This window comes from Hypomesus nipponensis, chromosome 7 (assembly GCF_054491055.1).
Source record: "Hypomesus nipponensis isolate SF chromosome 7, ASM5449105v1, whole genome shotgun sequence".
Taxonomy (NCBI): domain Eukaryota; kingdom Metazoa; phylum Chordata; class Actinopteri; order Osmeriformes; family Osmeridae; genus Hypomesus; species Hypomesus nipponensis.
The window spans coordinates 16,560,001-16,570,000 of NC_140367.1; the positions used below are offsets into that span (position 1 = coordinate 16,560,001).

The 10,000-nt window shown below is 46.9% G+C and overlaps 20 non-coding genes and 14 pseudogenes across 20 annotated transcripts; all 34 read right to left on the reverse strand.

Annotated features, from left to right (window-relative positions):
* Nucleotides 1–140: 140 nt before the first annotated feature.
* LOC146279020 (5S ribosomal RNA) lies at nt 141–259 on the reverse strand. The gene has a single exon (XR_014763039.1). It is a non-coding gene; the product is annotated as a 5S ribosomal RNA (ribosomal RNA).
* A 172-nt stretch (nt 260–431) lies between these two features.
* On the reverse strand, nt 432–540 carry LOC146279021 (5S ribosomal RNA; annotated as a pseudogene).
* Nucleotides 541–726: 186 nt separating this feature from the next.
* Nucleotides 727–845, reverse strand: LOC146279022 (5S ribosomal RNA). The gene has a single exon (XR_014763040.1). It is a non-coding gene; the product is annotated as a 5S ribosomal RNA (ribosomal RNA).
* A 176-nt stretch (nt 846–1,021) lies between these two features.
* On the reverse strand, nt 1,022–1,140 carry LOC146279023 (5S ribosomal RNA; annotated as a pseudogene).
* A 180-nt stretch (nt 1,141–1,320) lies between these two features.
* On the reverse strand, nt 1,321–1,439 carry LOC146279024 (5S ribosomal RNA; annotated as a pseudogene).
* A 172-nt stretch (nt 1,440–1,611) lies between these two features.
* Nucleotides 1,612–1,730, reverse strand: LOC146279025 (5S ribosomal RNA). Its single transcript, XR_014764747.1, has one exon. It is a non-coding gene; the product is annotated as a 5S ribosomal RNA (ribosomal RNA).
* Nucleotides 1,731–1,900: 170 nt separating this feature from the next.
* Nucleotides 1,901–2,019, reverse strand: LOC146279026 (5S ribosomal RNA). Its single transcript, XR_014763042.1, has one exon. It is a non-coding gene; the product is annotated as a 5S ribosomal RNA (ribosomal RNA).
* A 176-nt stretch (nt 2,020–2,195) lies between these two features.
* Nucleotides 2,196–2,314, reverse strand: LOC146279027 (5S ribosomal RNA). The gene has a single exon (XR_014763135.1). It is a non-coding gene; the product is annotated as a 5S ribosomal RNA (ribosomal RNA).
* A 182-nt stretch (nt 2,315–2,496) lies between these two features.
* On the reverse strand, nt 2,497–2,615 carry LOC146279028 (5S ribosomal RNA). The gene has a single exon (XR_014763043.1). It is a non-coding gene; the product is annotated as a 5S ribosomal RNA (ribosomal RNA).
* A 172-nt stretch (nt 2,616–2,787) lies between these two features.
* On the reverse strand, nt 2,788–2,896 carry LOC146279029 (5S ribosomal RNA; annotated as a pseudogene).
* A 184-nt stretch (nt 2,897–3,080) lies between these two features.
* Nucleotides 3,081–3,199, reverse strand: LOC146279030 (5S ribosomal RNA). Its single transcript, XR_014763044.1, has one exon. It is a non-coding gene; the product is annotated as a 5S ribosomal RNA (ribosomal RNA).
* A 176-nt stretch (nt 3,200–3,375) lies between these two features.
* On the reverse strand, nt 3,376–3,494 carry LOC146279031 (5S ribosomal RNA; annotated as a pseudogene).
* A 180-nt stretch (nt 3,495–3,674) lies between these two features.
* Nucleotides 3,675–3,793, reverse strand: LOC146279032 (5S ribosomal RNA; annotated as a pseudogene).
* Nucleotides 3,794–3,959: 166 nt separating this feature from the next.
* On the reverse strand, nt 3,960–4,078 carry LOC146279033 (5S ribosomal RNA). The gene has a single exon (XR_014763045.1). It is a non-coding gene; the product is annotated as a 5S ribosomal RNA (ribosomal RNA).
* A 172-nt stretch (nt 4,079–4,250) lies between these two features.
* On the reverse strand, nt 4,251–4,369 carry LOC146279034 (5S ribosomal RNA). The gene has a single exon (XR_014763046.1). It is a non-coding gene; the product is annotated as a 5S ribosomal RNA (ribosomal RNA).
* Nucleotides 4,370–4,553: 184 nt separating this feature from the next.
* Nucleotides 4,554–4,672, reverse strand: LOC146279035 (5S ribosomal RNA). The gene has a single exon (XR_014763048.1). It is a non-coding gene; the product is annotated as a 5S ribosomal RNA (ribosomal RNA).
* A 176-nt stretch (nt 4,673–4,848) lies between these two features.
* LOC146279036 (5S ribosomal RNA) lies at nt 4,849–4,967 on the reverse strand (annotated as a pseudogene).
* A 182-nt stretch (nt 4,968–5,149) lies between these two features.
* Nucleotides 5,150–5,268, reverse strand: LOC146279037 (5S ribosomal RNA; annotated as a pseudogene).
* A 166-nt stretch (nt 5,269–5,434) lies between these two features.
* LOC146279038 (5S ribosomal RNA) lies at nt 5,435–5,543 on the reverse strand (annotated as a pseudogene).
* Nucleotides 5,544–5,725: 182 nt separating this feature from the next.
* On the reverse strand, nt 5,726–5,844 carry LOC146279039 (5S ribosomal RNA). The gene has a single exon (XR_014763049.1). It is a non-coding gene; the product is annotated as a 5S ribosomal RNA (ribosomal RNA).
* Nucleotides 5,845–6,030: 186 nt separating this feature from the next.
* Nucleotides 6,031–6,149, reverse strand: LOC146279040 (5S ribosomal RNA). Its single transcript, XR_014763050.1, has one exon. It is a non-coding gene; the product is annotated as a 5S ribosomal RNA (ribosomal RNA).
* A 339-nt stretch (nt 6,150–6,488) lies between these two features.
* LOC146279041 (5S ribosomal RNA) lies at nt 6,489–6,607 on the reverse strand. Its single transcript, XR_014764743.1, has one exon. It is a non-coding gene; the product is annotated as a 5S ribosomal RNA (ribosomal RNA).
* A 176-nt stretch (nt 6,608–6,783) lies between these two features.
* Nucleotides 6,784–6,902, reverse strand: LOC146279042 (5S ribosomal RNA). The gene has a single exon (XR_014763146.1). It is a non-coding gene; the product is annotated as a 5S ribosomal RNA (ribosomal RNA).
* A 172-nt stretch (nt 6,903–7,074) lies between these two features.
* LOC146279043 (5S ribosomal RNA) lies at nt 7,075–7,193 on the reverse strand. The gene has a single exon (XR_014763051.1). It is a non-coding gene; the product is annotated as a 5S ribosomal RNA (ribosomal RNA).
* Nucleotides 7,194–7,367: 174 nt separating this feature from the next.
* On the reverse strand, nt 7,368–7,486 carry LOC146279044 (5S ribosomal RNA). The gene has a single exon (XR_014763052.1). It is a non-coding gene; the product is annotated as a 5S ribosomal RNA (ribosomal RNA).
* Nucleotides 7,487–7,668: 182 nt separating this feature from the next.
* LOC146279045 (5S ribosomal RNA) lies at nt 7,669–7,787 on the reverse strand (annotated as a pseudogene).
* Nucleotides 7,788–7,967: 180 nt separating this feature from the next.
* On the reverse strand, nt 7,968–8,086 carry LOC146279046 (5S ribosomal RNA). The gene has a single exon (XR_014763053.1). It is a non-coding gene; the product is annotated as a 5S ribosomal RNA (ribosomal RNA).
* Nucleotides 8,087–8,252: 166 nt separating this feature from the next.
* Nucleotides 8,253–8,361, reverse strand: LOC146279047 (5S ribosomal RNA; annotated as a pseudogene).
* A 178-nt stretch (nt 8,362–8,539) lies between these two features.
* LOC146279048 (5S ribosomal RNA) lies at nt 8,540–8,658 on the reverse strand. Its single transcript, XR_014763054.1, has one exon. It is a non-coding gene; the product is annotated as a 5S ribosomal RNA (ribosomal RNA).
* A 166-nt stretch (nt 8,659–8,824) lies between these two features.
* LOC146279049 (5S ribosomal RNA) lies at nt 8,825–8,943 on the reverse strand (annotated as a pseudogene).
* Nucleotides 8,944–9,119: 176 nt separating this feature from the next.
* On the reverse strand, nt 9,120–9,238 carry LOC146279050 (5S ribosomal RNA). The gene has a single exon (XR_014763055.1). It is a non-coding gene; the product is annotated as a 5S ribosomal RNA (ribosomal RNA).
* A 170-nt stretch (nt 9,239–9,408) lies between these two features.
* Nucleotides 9,409–9,517, reverse strand: LOC146279051 (5S ribosomal RNA; annotated as a pseudogene).
* Nucleotides 9,518–9,701: 184 nt separating this feature from the next.
* Nucleotides 9,702–9,820, reverse strand: LOC146279052 (5S ribosomal RNA). The gene has a single exon (XR_014763056.1). It is a non-coding gene; the product is annotated as a 5S ribosomal RNA (ribosomal RNA).
* A 166-nt stretch (nt 9,821–9,986) lies between these two features.
* The window catches only part of LOC146279053 (5S ribosomal RNA), a 119-nt pseudogene continuing 105 nt past the window's right edge, over nt 9,987–10,000 (reverse strand).

Below are 10,000 nucleotides of genomic sequence, written 5' to 3' on the forward strand. Positions count from 1 at the left end.
CAATTGACAATGCAAGGTGGTCTCTCTCTCTCTCTCTCTCTCTCTCTCTCGTGTCAAAATGAAAACAGCTTCCAGCCCCTTTCATGAAGGACTACTTGTGCATATTGCAAGATTTCAGTTTCTAAGTGAATGAGCAAAAGAGCATACAGCACCTGGTATTCCCAGGCGGTCTCCCATCCAAGTACTAACCAGGCCCGACCCTGCTTAGCTTCCGAGATCAGACGAGATCGGGCGTTGCCAGGCTGGTATGGCCGTACGAAATAAGTTGACAACCATAGGCTACTTATCCATATACAGATTTAGCAATTGACAATGCAAGGTGGTCTCTCTCTCTCTCTCTCGTGTCAAAATGAAAACAGCTTCCAGCCCCTTTCATGAAGGACTACTTGTGCATATTGCAAGATTTCAGTTTCTAAGTGAATGAGCAAAAGAGCATACAGCACCTGGTATTCCCAGGCGGTCTCCCATCCAAGTACTAACCAGGCCCGACCCTGCTTAGCTTCCGAGATCAGGCGTTGCCAGGCTGGTATGGCCGTACGAAATAAGTTGACAACCATAGGCTACTTATCCATATACAGATTTAGCAATTGACAATGCAAGGTGGTCTCTCTCTCTCTCTCTCTCTCTCTCTCTCTCGTGTCAAAATGAAAACAGCTTCCAGCCCCTTTCATGAAGGACTACTTGTGCATATTGCAAGATTTCAGTTTCTAAGTGAATGAGCAAAAGAGCATACAGCACCTGGTATTCCCAGGCGGTCTCCCATCCAAGTACTAACCAGGCCCGACCCTGCTTAGCTTCCGAGATCAGACGAGATCGGGCGTTGCCAGGCTGGTATGGCCGTACGAAATAAGTTGACAACCATAGGCTACTTATCCATATACAGATTTGGCAATTTACAATGCAAGGTGGTCTCTCTCTCTCTCTCTCTCTCGTGTCAAAATGAAAACAGCTTCCAGCCCCTTTCAAGAAGGACTACTTGTGCATATTGCAAGATGTCAGTTTCTAAGTGAATGAGCAAAAGAGCATACAGCACCTGGTATTCCCAGGCGGTCTCCCATTCAAGTACTAACCAGGCCCGACCCTGCTTAGCTTCCGAGATCAGACGAGATTGGGCATTGCCAGGCTGGTATGGCCGTACGAAATAAGTTGACAACCATAGGCTACTTATCCATATACAGATTTAGCAATTGACACTGCAAGGTGGTCTCTCTCTCTCTCTCTCTCTCTCTCGTGTCAAAATGAAAACAGCTTCCAGCCCCTTTTATGAAGGACTACTTGTGCATATTGCAAGATTTCAGTTTCTAAGTGAATGAGCAAAAGAGCATACAGCACCTGGTATTCCCAGGCGGTCTCCCATCCAAGTACTAACCAGGCCCGACCCTGCTTAGCTTCCGAGATCAGACGAGATTGGGCGTTGCCAGGCTGGTATGGCCGTACGAAATAAGTTGACAACCATAGGCTACTTATCCATATACAGATTTAGCAATTGACAATGCAAGGTGGTCTCTCTCTCTCTCTCTCGTGTCAAAATGAAAACAGCTTCCAGCCCCTTTCATGAAGGACTACTTGTGCATATTGCAAGATTTCAGTTTCTAAGTGAATGAGCAAAAGAGCATACAGCACCTGGTATTCCCAGGCGGTCTCCCATCCAAGTACTAACCAGGCCCGACCCTGCTTAGCTTCCGAGATCATACGAGATCGGGCGTTGCCAGGCTGGTATGGCCGTACGAAATAAGTTGACAACCATAGGCTACTTATCCATATACAGATTTAGCAATTGACAATGCAAGGTGGTCTCTCTCTCTCTCTCGTGTCAAAATGAAAACAGCTTCCAGCCCCTTTCATGAAGGACTACTTGTGCATATTGCAAGATTTCAGTTTCTAAGTGAATGAGCAAAAGAGCATACAGCACCTGGTATTCCCAGGCGGTCTCCCATCCAAGTACTAACCAGGCCCGACCCTGCTTAGCTTCCGAGATCAGACGAGATCGGGCGTTGCCAGGCTGGTATGGCCGTACGAAATAAGTTGACAACCATAGGCTACTTATCCATATACAGATTTAGCAATTGACAATGCAAGGTAGTCTCTCTCTCTCTCTCTCTCTCGTGTCAAAATAAAAACAGCTTCCAGCCCCTTTCATGAAGGACTACTTGTGCATATTGCAAGATTTCAGTTTCTAAGTGAATGAGCAAAAGAGCATACAGCACCTGGTATTCCCAGGCGGTCTCCCATCCAAGTACTAACCAGGCCCAACCCTGCTTAGCTTCCGAGATCAGACGAGATCGGGCGTTGCCAGGCTGGTATGGCCGTACGAAATAAGTTGACAACCATAGGCTACTTATCCATATACAGATTTAGCAATTGACAATGCAAGGTGGTCTCTCTCTCTCTCTCTCTCTCTCTCTCGTGTCAAAATGAAAACAGCTTCCAGCCCCTTTCATGAAGGACTACTTGTGCATATTGCAAGATTTCAGTTTCTAAGTGAATGAGCAAAAGAGCATACAGCACCTGGTATTCCCAGGCGGTCTCCCATCCAAGTACTAACCAGGCCCGACCCTGCTTAGCTTCCGAGATCAGACGAGATCGGGCGTTGCCAGGCTGGTATGGCCGTACGAAATAAGTTGACAACCATAGGCTACTTATCCATATACAGATTTAGCAATTGACAATGCAAGGTGGTCTCTCTCTCTCTCTCTCGTGTCAAAATGAAAACAGCTTCCAGCCCCTTTCATGAAGGACTACTTGTGCATATTGCAAGATTTCAGTTTCTAAGTGAATGAGCAAAAGAGCATACAGCACCTGGTATTCCCAGGCGGTCTCCCATCCAAGTACTAACCAGGCCCGACCCTGCTTAGCTTCCGAGATCAGGCGTTGCCAGGCTGGTATGGCCGTACGAAATAAGTTGACAACCATAGGCTACTTATCCATATACAGATTTAGCAATTGACAATGCAAGGTGGTCTCTCTCTCTCTCTCTCTCTCTCTCTCTCGTGTCAAAATGAAAACAGCTTCCAGCCCCTTTCATGAAGGACTACTTGTGCATATTGCAAGATTTCAGTTTCTAAGTGAATGAGCAAAAGAGCATACAGCACCTGGTATTCCCAGGCGGTCTCCCATCCAAGTACTAACCAGGCCCGACCCTGCTTAGCTTCCGAGATCAGACGAGATCGGGCGTTGCCAGGCTGGTATGGCCGTACGAAATAAGTTGACAACCATAGGCTACTTATCCATATACAGATTTGGCAATTTACAATGCAAGGTGGTCTCTCTCTCTCTCTCTCTCTCGTGTCAAAATGAAAACAGCTTCCAGCCCCTTTCAAGAAGGACTACTTGTGCATATTGCAAGATGTCAGTTTCTAAGTGAATGAGCAAAAGAGCATACAGCACCTGGTATTCCCAGGCGGTCTCCCATTCAAGTACTAACCAGGCCCGACCCTGCTTAGCTTCCGAGATCAGACGAGATTGGGCATTGCCAGGCTGGTATGGCCGTACGAAATAAGTTGACAACCATAGGCTACTTATCCATATACAGATTTAGCAATTGACACTGCAAGGTGGTCTCTCTCTCTCTCTCTCTCTCTCTCGTGTCAAAATGAAAACAGCTTCCAGCCCCTTTTATGAAGGACTACTTGTGCATATTGCAAGATTTCAGTTTCTAAGTGAATGAGCAAAAGAGCATACAGCACCTGGTATTCCCAGGCGGTCTCCCATCCAAGTACTAACCAGGCCCGACCCTGCTTAGCTTCCGAGATCAGACGAGATTGGGCGTTGCCAGGCTGGTATGGCCGTACGAAATAAGTTGACAACCATAGGCTACTTATCCATATACAGATTTAGCAATTGACAATGCAAGGTGGTCTCTCTCTCTCGTGTCAAAATGAAAACAGCTTCCAGCCCCTTTCATGAAGGACTACTTGTGCATATTGCAAGATTTCAGTTTCTAAGTGAATGAGCAAAAGAGCATACAGCACCTGGTATTCCCAGGCGGTCTCCCATCCAAGTACTAACCAGGCCCGACCCTGCTTAGCTTCCGAGATCAGACGAGATCGGGCGTTGCCAGGCTGGTATGGCCGTACGAAATAAGTTGACAACCATAGGCTACTTATCCATATACAGATTTAGCAATTGACAATGCAAGGTGGTCTCTCTCTCTCTCTCTCGTGTCAAAATGAAAACAGCTTCCAGCCCCTTTCATGAAGGACTACTTGTGCATATTGCAAGATTTCAGTTTCTAAGTGAATGAGCAAAAGAGCATACAGCACCTGGTATTCCCAGGCGGTCTCCCATCCAAGTACTAACCAGGCCCGACCCTGCTTAGCTTCCGAGATCAGACGAGATCGGGCGTTGCCAGGCTGGTATGGCCGTACGAAATAAGTTGACAACCATAGGCTACTTATCCATATACAGATTTAGCAATTGACAATGCAAGGTGGTCTCTCTCTCTCTCTCTCTCTCTCTCTCTCGTGTCAAAATGAAAACAGCTTCCAGCCCCTTTCATGAAGGACTACTTGTGCATATTGCAAGATTTCAGTTTCTAAGTGAATGAGCAAAAGAGCATACAGCACCTGGTATTCCCAGGCGGTCTCCCATCCAAGTACTAACCAGGCCCGACCCTGCTTAGCTTCCGAGATCAGACGAGATCGGGCGTTGCCAGGCTGGTATGGCCGTACGAAATAAGTTGACAACCATAGGCTACTTATCCATATACAGATTTGGCAATTTACAATGCAAGGTGGTCTCTCTCTCTCTCTCTCTCTCGTGTCAAAATGAAAACAGCTTCCAGCCCCTTTCAAGAAGGACTACTTGTGCATATTGCAAGATGTCAGTTTCTAAGTGAATGAGCAAAAGAGCATACAGCACCTGGTATTCCCAGGCGGTCTCCCATTCAAGTACTAACCAGGCCCGACCCTGCTTAGCTTCCGAGATCAGACGAGATTGGGCATTGCCAGGCTGGTATGGCCGTACGAAATAAGTTGACAACCATAGGCTACTTATCCATATACAGATTTAGCAATTGACACTGCAAGGTGGTCTCTCTCTCTCTCTCTCTCTCTCTCTCGTGTCAAAATGAAAACAGCTTCCAGCCCCTTTTATGAAGGACTACTTGTGCATATTGCAAGATTTCAGTTTCTAAGTGAATGAGCAAAAGAGCATACAGCACCTGGTATTCCCAGGCGGTCTCCCATCCAAGTACTAACCAGGCCCGACCCTGCTTAGCTTCCGAGATCAGACGAGATTGGGCGTTGCCAGGCTGGTATGGCCGTACGAAATAAGTTGACAACCATAGGCTACTTATCCATATACAGATTTAGCAATTGACAATGCAAGGTGGTCTCTCTCTCTCGTGTCAAAATGAAAACAGCTTCCAGCCCCTTTCATGAAGGACTACTTGTGCATATTGCAAGATTTCAGTTTCTAAGTGAATGAGCAAAAGAGCATACAGCACCTGGTATTCCCAGGCGGTCTCCCATCCAAGTACTAACCAGGCCCGACCCTGCTTAGCTTCCGAGATCAGGCGTTGCCAGGCTGGTATGGCCATACGAAATAAGTTGACAACCATAGGCTACCTATCCATATACAGATTTAGCAATTGACAATGCAAGGTGGTCTCTCTCTCTCTCTCTCTCTCTCTCTCGTGTCAAAATGAAAACAGCTTCCAGCCCCTTTCATGAAGGACTACTTGTGCATATTGCAAGATTTCAGTTTCTAAGTGAATGAGCAAAAGAGCATACAGCACCTGGTATTCCCAGGCGGTCTCCCATCCAAGTACTAACCAGGCCCGACCCTGCTTAGCTTCCGAGATCAGACGAGATCGGGCGTTGCCAGGCTGGTATGGCCGTACGAAATAAGTTGACAACCATAGGCTACTTATCCATATACAGATTTAGCAATTGACAATGCAAGGTGGTCTCTCTCTCTCTCTCTCTCTCTCTCTCTCTCGTGTCAAAATGAAAACAGCTTCCAGCCCCTTTCATGAAGGACTACTTGTGCATATTGCAAGATTTCAGTTTCTAAGTGAATGAGCAAAAGAGCATACAGCACCTGGTATTCCCAGGCGGTCTCCCATCCAAGTACTAACCAGGCCCGACCCTGCTTAGCTTCCGAGATCAGACGAGATCGGGCGTTGCCAGGCTGGTATGGCCGTACGAAATAAGTTGACAACCATAGGCTACTTATCCATATACAGATTTGGCAATTGACAATGCAAGGTGGTCTCTCTCTCTCGTGTCAAAATGAAAACAGCTTCCAGCCCCTTTCATGGGGCTGGTCTCCCATCCAAGTACTAACCAGGCCCGACCCTGCTTAGCTTCCGAGATCAGGCGTTGCCAGGCTGGTATGGCCATACCATACCATATATGGCCTCTCCCTCTCTCTCTCTCTCTCTCTCTCTCTCTCTCGTGTCAAAATGAAAACAGCTTCCAGCCCCTTTCATGAAGGACTACTTGTGCATATTGCAAGATTTCAGTTTCTAAGTGAATGAGCAAAAGAGCATACAGCACCTGGTATTCCCTGGCGGTCTCCCATCCAAGTACTAACCAGGCCCGACCCTGCTTAGCTTCCGAGATCAGACGAGATCGGGCGTTGCCAGGCTGGTATGGCCGTACGAAATAAGTTGACAACCATAGGCTACTTATCCATATACAGATTTAGCAATTGACAATGCAAGGTAGTCTCTCTCTCTCTCTCTCTCTCGTGTCAAAATGAAAACAGCTTCCAGCCTCTTTCATGAAGGACTACTTGTGCATATTGCAAGATGTCAGTTTCTAAGTGAATGAGCAAAAGAGCATACAGCACCTGGTATTCCCAGGCGGTCTCCCATCCAAGTACTAACCAGGCCCAACCCTGCTTAGCTTCCGAGATCAGACGAGATCGGGCGTTGCCAGGCTGGTATGGCCGTACGAAATAAGTTGACAACCATAGGCTACTTATCCATATACAGATTTAGCAATTGACAATGCAAGGTGGTCTCTCTCTCTCTCTCTCGTGTCAAAATGAAAACAGCTTCCAGCCCCTTTCATGAAGGACTACTTGTGCATATTGCAAGATTTCAGTTTCTAAGTGAATGAGCAAAAGAGCATACAGCACCTGGTATTCCCAGGCGGTCTCCCATCCAAGTACTAACCAGGCCCGACCCTGCTTAGCTTCCGAGATCAGACGAGATCGGGCGTTGCCAGGCTGGTATGGCCGTACGAAATAAGTTGACAACCATAGGCTACTTATCCATATACAGATTTAGCAATTGACAATGCAAGGTGGTCTCTCTCTCTCTCTCTCTCGTGTCAAAATGAAAACAGCTTCCAGCCCCTTTCATGAAGGACTACTTGTGCATATTGCAAGATTTCAGTTTCTAAGTGAATGAGCAAAAGAGCATACAGCACCTGGTATTCCCAGGCGGTCTCCCATCCAAGTACTAACCAGGCCCGACCCTGCTTAGCTTCCGAGATCAGACGAGATCGGGCGTTGCCAGGCTGGTATGGCCGTACGAAATAAGTTGACAACCATAGGCTACTTATCCATATACAGATTTGGCAATTGACAATGCAAGGTGGTCTCTCTCTCTCTCTCTCTCTCTCTCTCGTGTCAAAATGAAAACAGCTTCCAGCCCCTTTCATGAAGGACTACTTGTGCATATTGCAAGATTTCAGTTTCTAAGTGAATGAGCAAAAGAGCATACAGCACCTGGTATTCCCAGGCGGTCTCCCATTCAAGTACTAACCAGGCCCGACCCTGCTTAGCTTCCGAGATCAGACGAGATTGGGCATTGCCAGGCTGGTATGGCCGTACGAAATAAGTTGACAACCATAGGCTACTTATCCATATACAGATTTAGCAATTGACAATGCAAGGTGGTCTCTCTCTCTCTCTCTCTCTCTCTCGTGTCAAAATGAAAACAGCTTCCAGCCCCTTTTATGAAGGACTACTTGTGCATATTGCAAGATTTCAGTTTCTAAGTGAATGAGCAAAAGAGCATACAGCACCTGGTATTCCCAGGCGGTCTCCCATCCAAGTACTAACCAGGCCCGACCCTGCTTAGCTTCCGAGATCAGACGAGATCGGGCGTTGCCAGGCTGGTATGGCCGTACGAAATAAGTTGACAACCATAGGCTACTTATCCATATACAGATTTAGCAATTGACAATGCAAGGTGGTCTCTCTCTCTCGTGTCAAAATGAAAACAGCTTCCAGCCCCTTTCATGAAGGACTACTTGTGCATATTGCAAGATTTCAGTTTCTAAGTGAATGAGCAAAAGAGCATACAGCACCTGGTATTCCCAGGCGGTCTCCCATCCAAGTACTAACCAGGCCCGACCCTGCTTAGCTTCCGAGATCAGGCGTTGCCAGGCTGGTATGGCCATACGAAATAAGTTGACAACCATAGGCTACCTATCCATATACAGATTTAGCAATTGACAATGCAAGGTGGTCTCTCTCTCTCTCTCTCTCTCTCGTGTCAAAATGAAAACAGCTTCCAGCCCCTTTCATGAAGGACTACTTGTGCATATTGCAAGATTTCAGTTTCTAAGTGAATGAGCAAAAGAGCATACAGCACCTGGTATTCCCAGGCGGTCTCCCATCCAAGTACTAACCAGGCCCGACCCTGCTTAGCTTCCGAGATCAGACGAGATCGGGCGTTGCCAGGCTGGTATGGCCGTACGAAATAAGTTGACAACCATAGGCTACTTATCCATATACAGATTTGGCAATTGACAATGCAAGGTGGTCTCTCTCTCTCGTGTCAAAATGAAAACAGCTTCCAGCCCCTTTCATGAAGGACTACTTGTGCATATTGCAAGATTTCAGTTTCTAAGTGAATGAGCAAAAGAGCATACAGCACTTGGTATTCCCAGGCGGTCTCCCATCCAAGTACTAACCAGGCCCGACCCTGCTTAGCTTCCGAGATCAGACAAGATCGGGCGTTGCCAGGCTGGTATGGCCGTACAAAATAAGTTGACAACCATAGGCTACTTATCCATATACAGATTTGGCAATTGACAATGCAAGGTGGTCTCTCTCTCTCTCTCTCTCTCGTGTCAAAATGAAAACAGCTTCCAGCCCCTTTCATGAAGGACTACTTGTGCATATTGCAAGATTTCAGTTTCTAAGTGAATGAGCAAAAGAGCATACAGCACCTGGTATTCCCAGGCGGTCTCCCATCCAAGTACTAACCAGGCCCGACCCTGCTTAGCTTCCGAGATCAGACGAGATCGGGCGTTGCCAGGCTGGTATGGCCGTACGAAATAAGGTGACAACCATAGGCTACTTATCCATATACAGATTTAGCAATTGACAATGCAAGGTGGTCTCTCTCTCTCTCTCGTGTCAAAATGAAAACAGCTTCCAGCCCCTTTCATGAAGGACTACTTGTGCATATTGCAAGATTTCAGTTTCTAAGTGAATGAGCAAAAGAGCATACAGCACCTGGTATTCCCAGGCGGTCTCCCATCCAAGTACTAACCAGGCCCGACCCTGCTTAGCTTCCGAGATCAGGCGTTGCCAGGCTGGTATGGCCATACGAAATAAGTTGACAACCATAGGCTACCTATCCATATACAGATTTAGCAATTGACAATGCAAGGTGGTCTCTCTCTCTCTCTCTCTCTCTCTCTCTCGTGTCAAAATGAAAACAGCTTCCAGCCCCTTTCATGAAGGACTACTTGTGCATATTGCAAGATTTCAGTTTCTAAGTGAATGAGCAAAAGAGCATACAGCACCTGGTATTCCCAGGCGGTCTCCCATCCAAGTACTAACCAGGCCCGACCCTGCTTAGCTTCCGAGATCAGACGAGATCGGGCGTTGCCAGGCTGGTATGGCCGTACGAAATAAGTTGACAACCATAGGCTACTTATCCATATACAGATTTGGCAATTGACAATGCAAGGTGGTCTCTCTCTCTCGTGTCAAAATGAAAACAGCTTCCAGCCCCTTTCATGAAGGACTACTTGTGCATATTGCAAGATTTCAGTTTCTAAGTGAATGAGCAAAAGAGCATACAGCACTT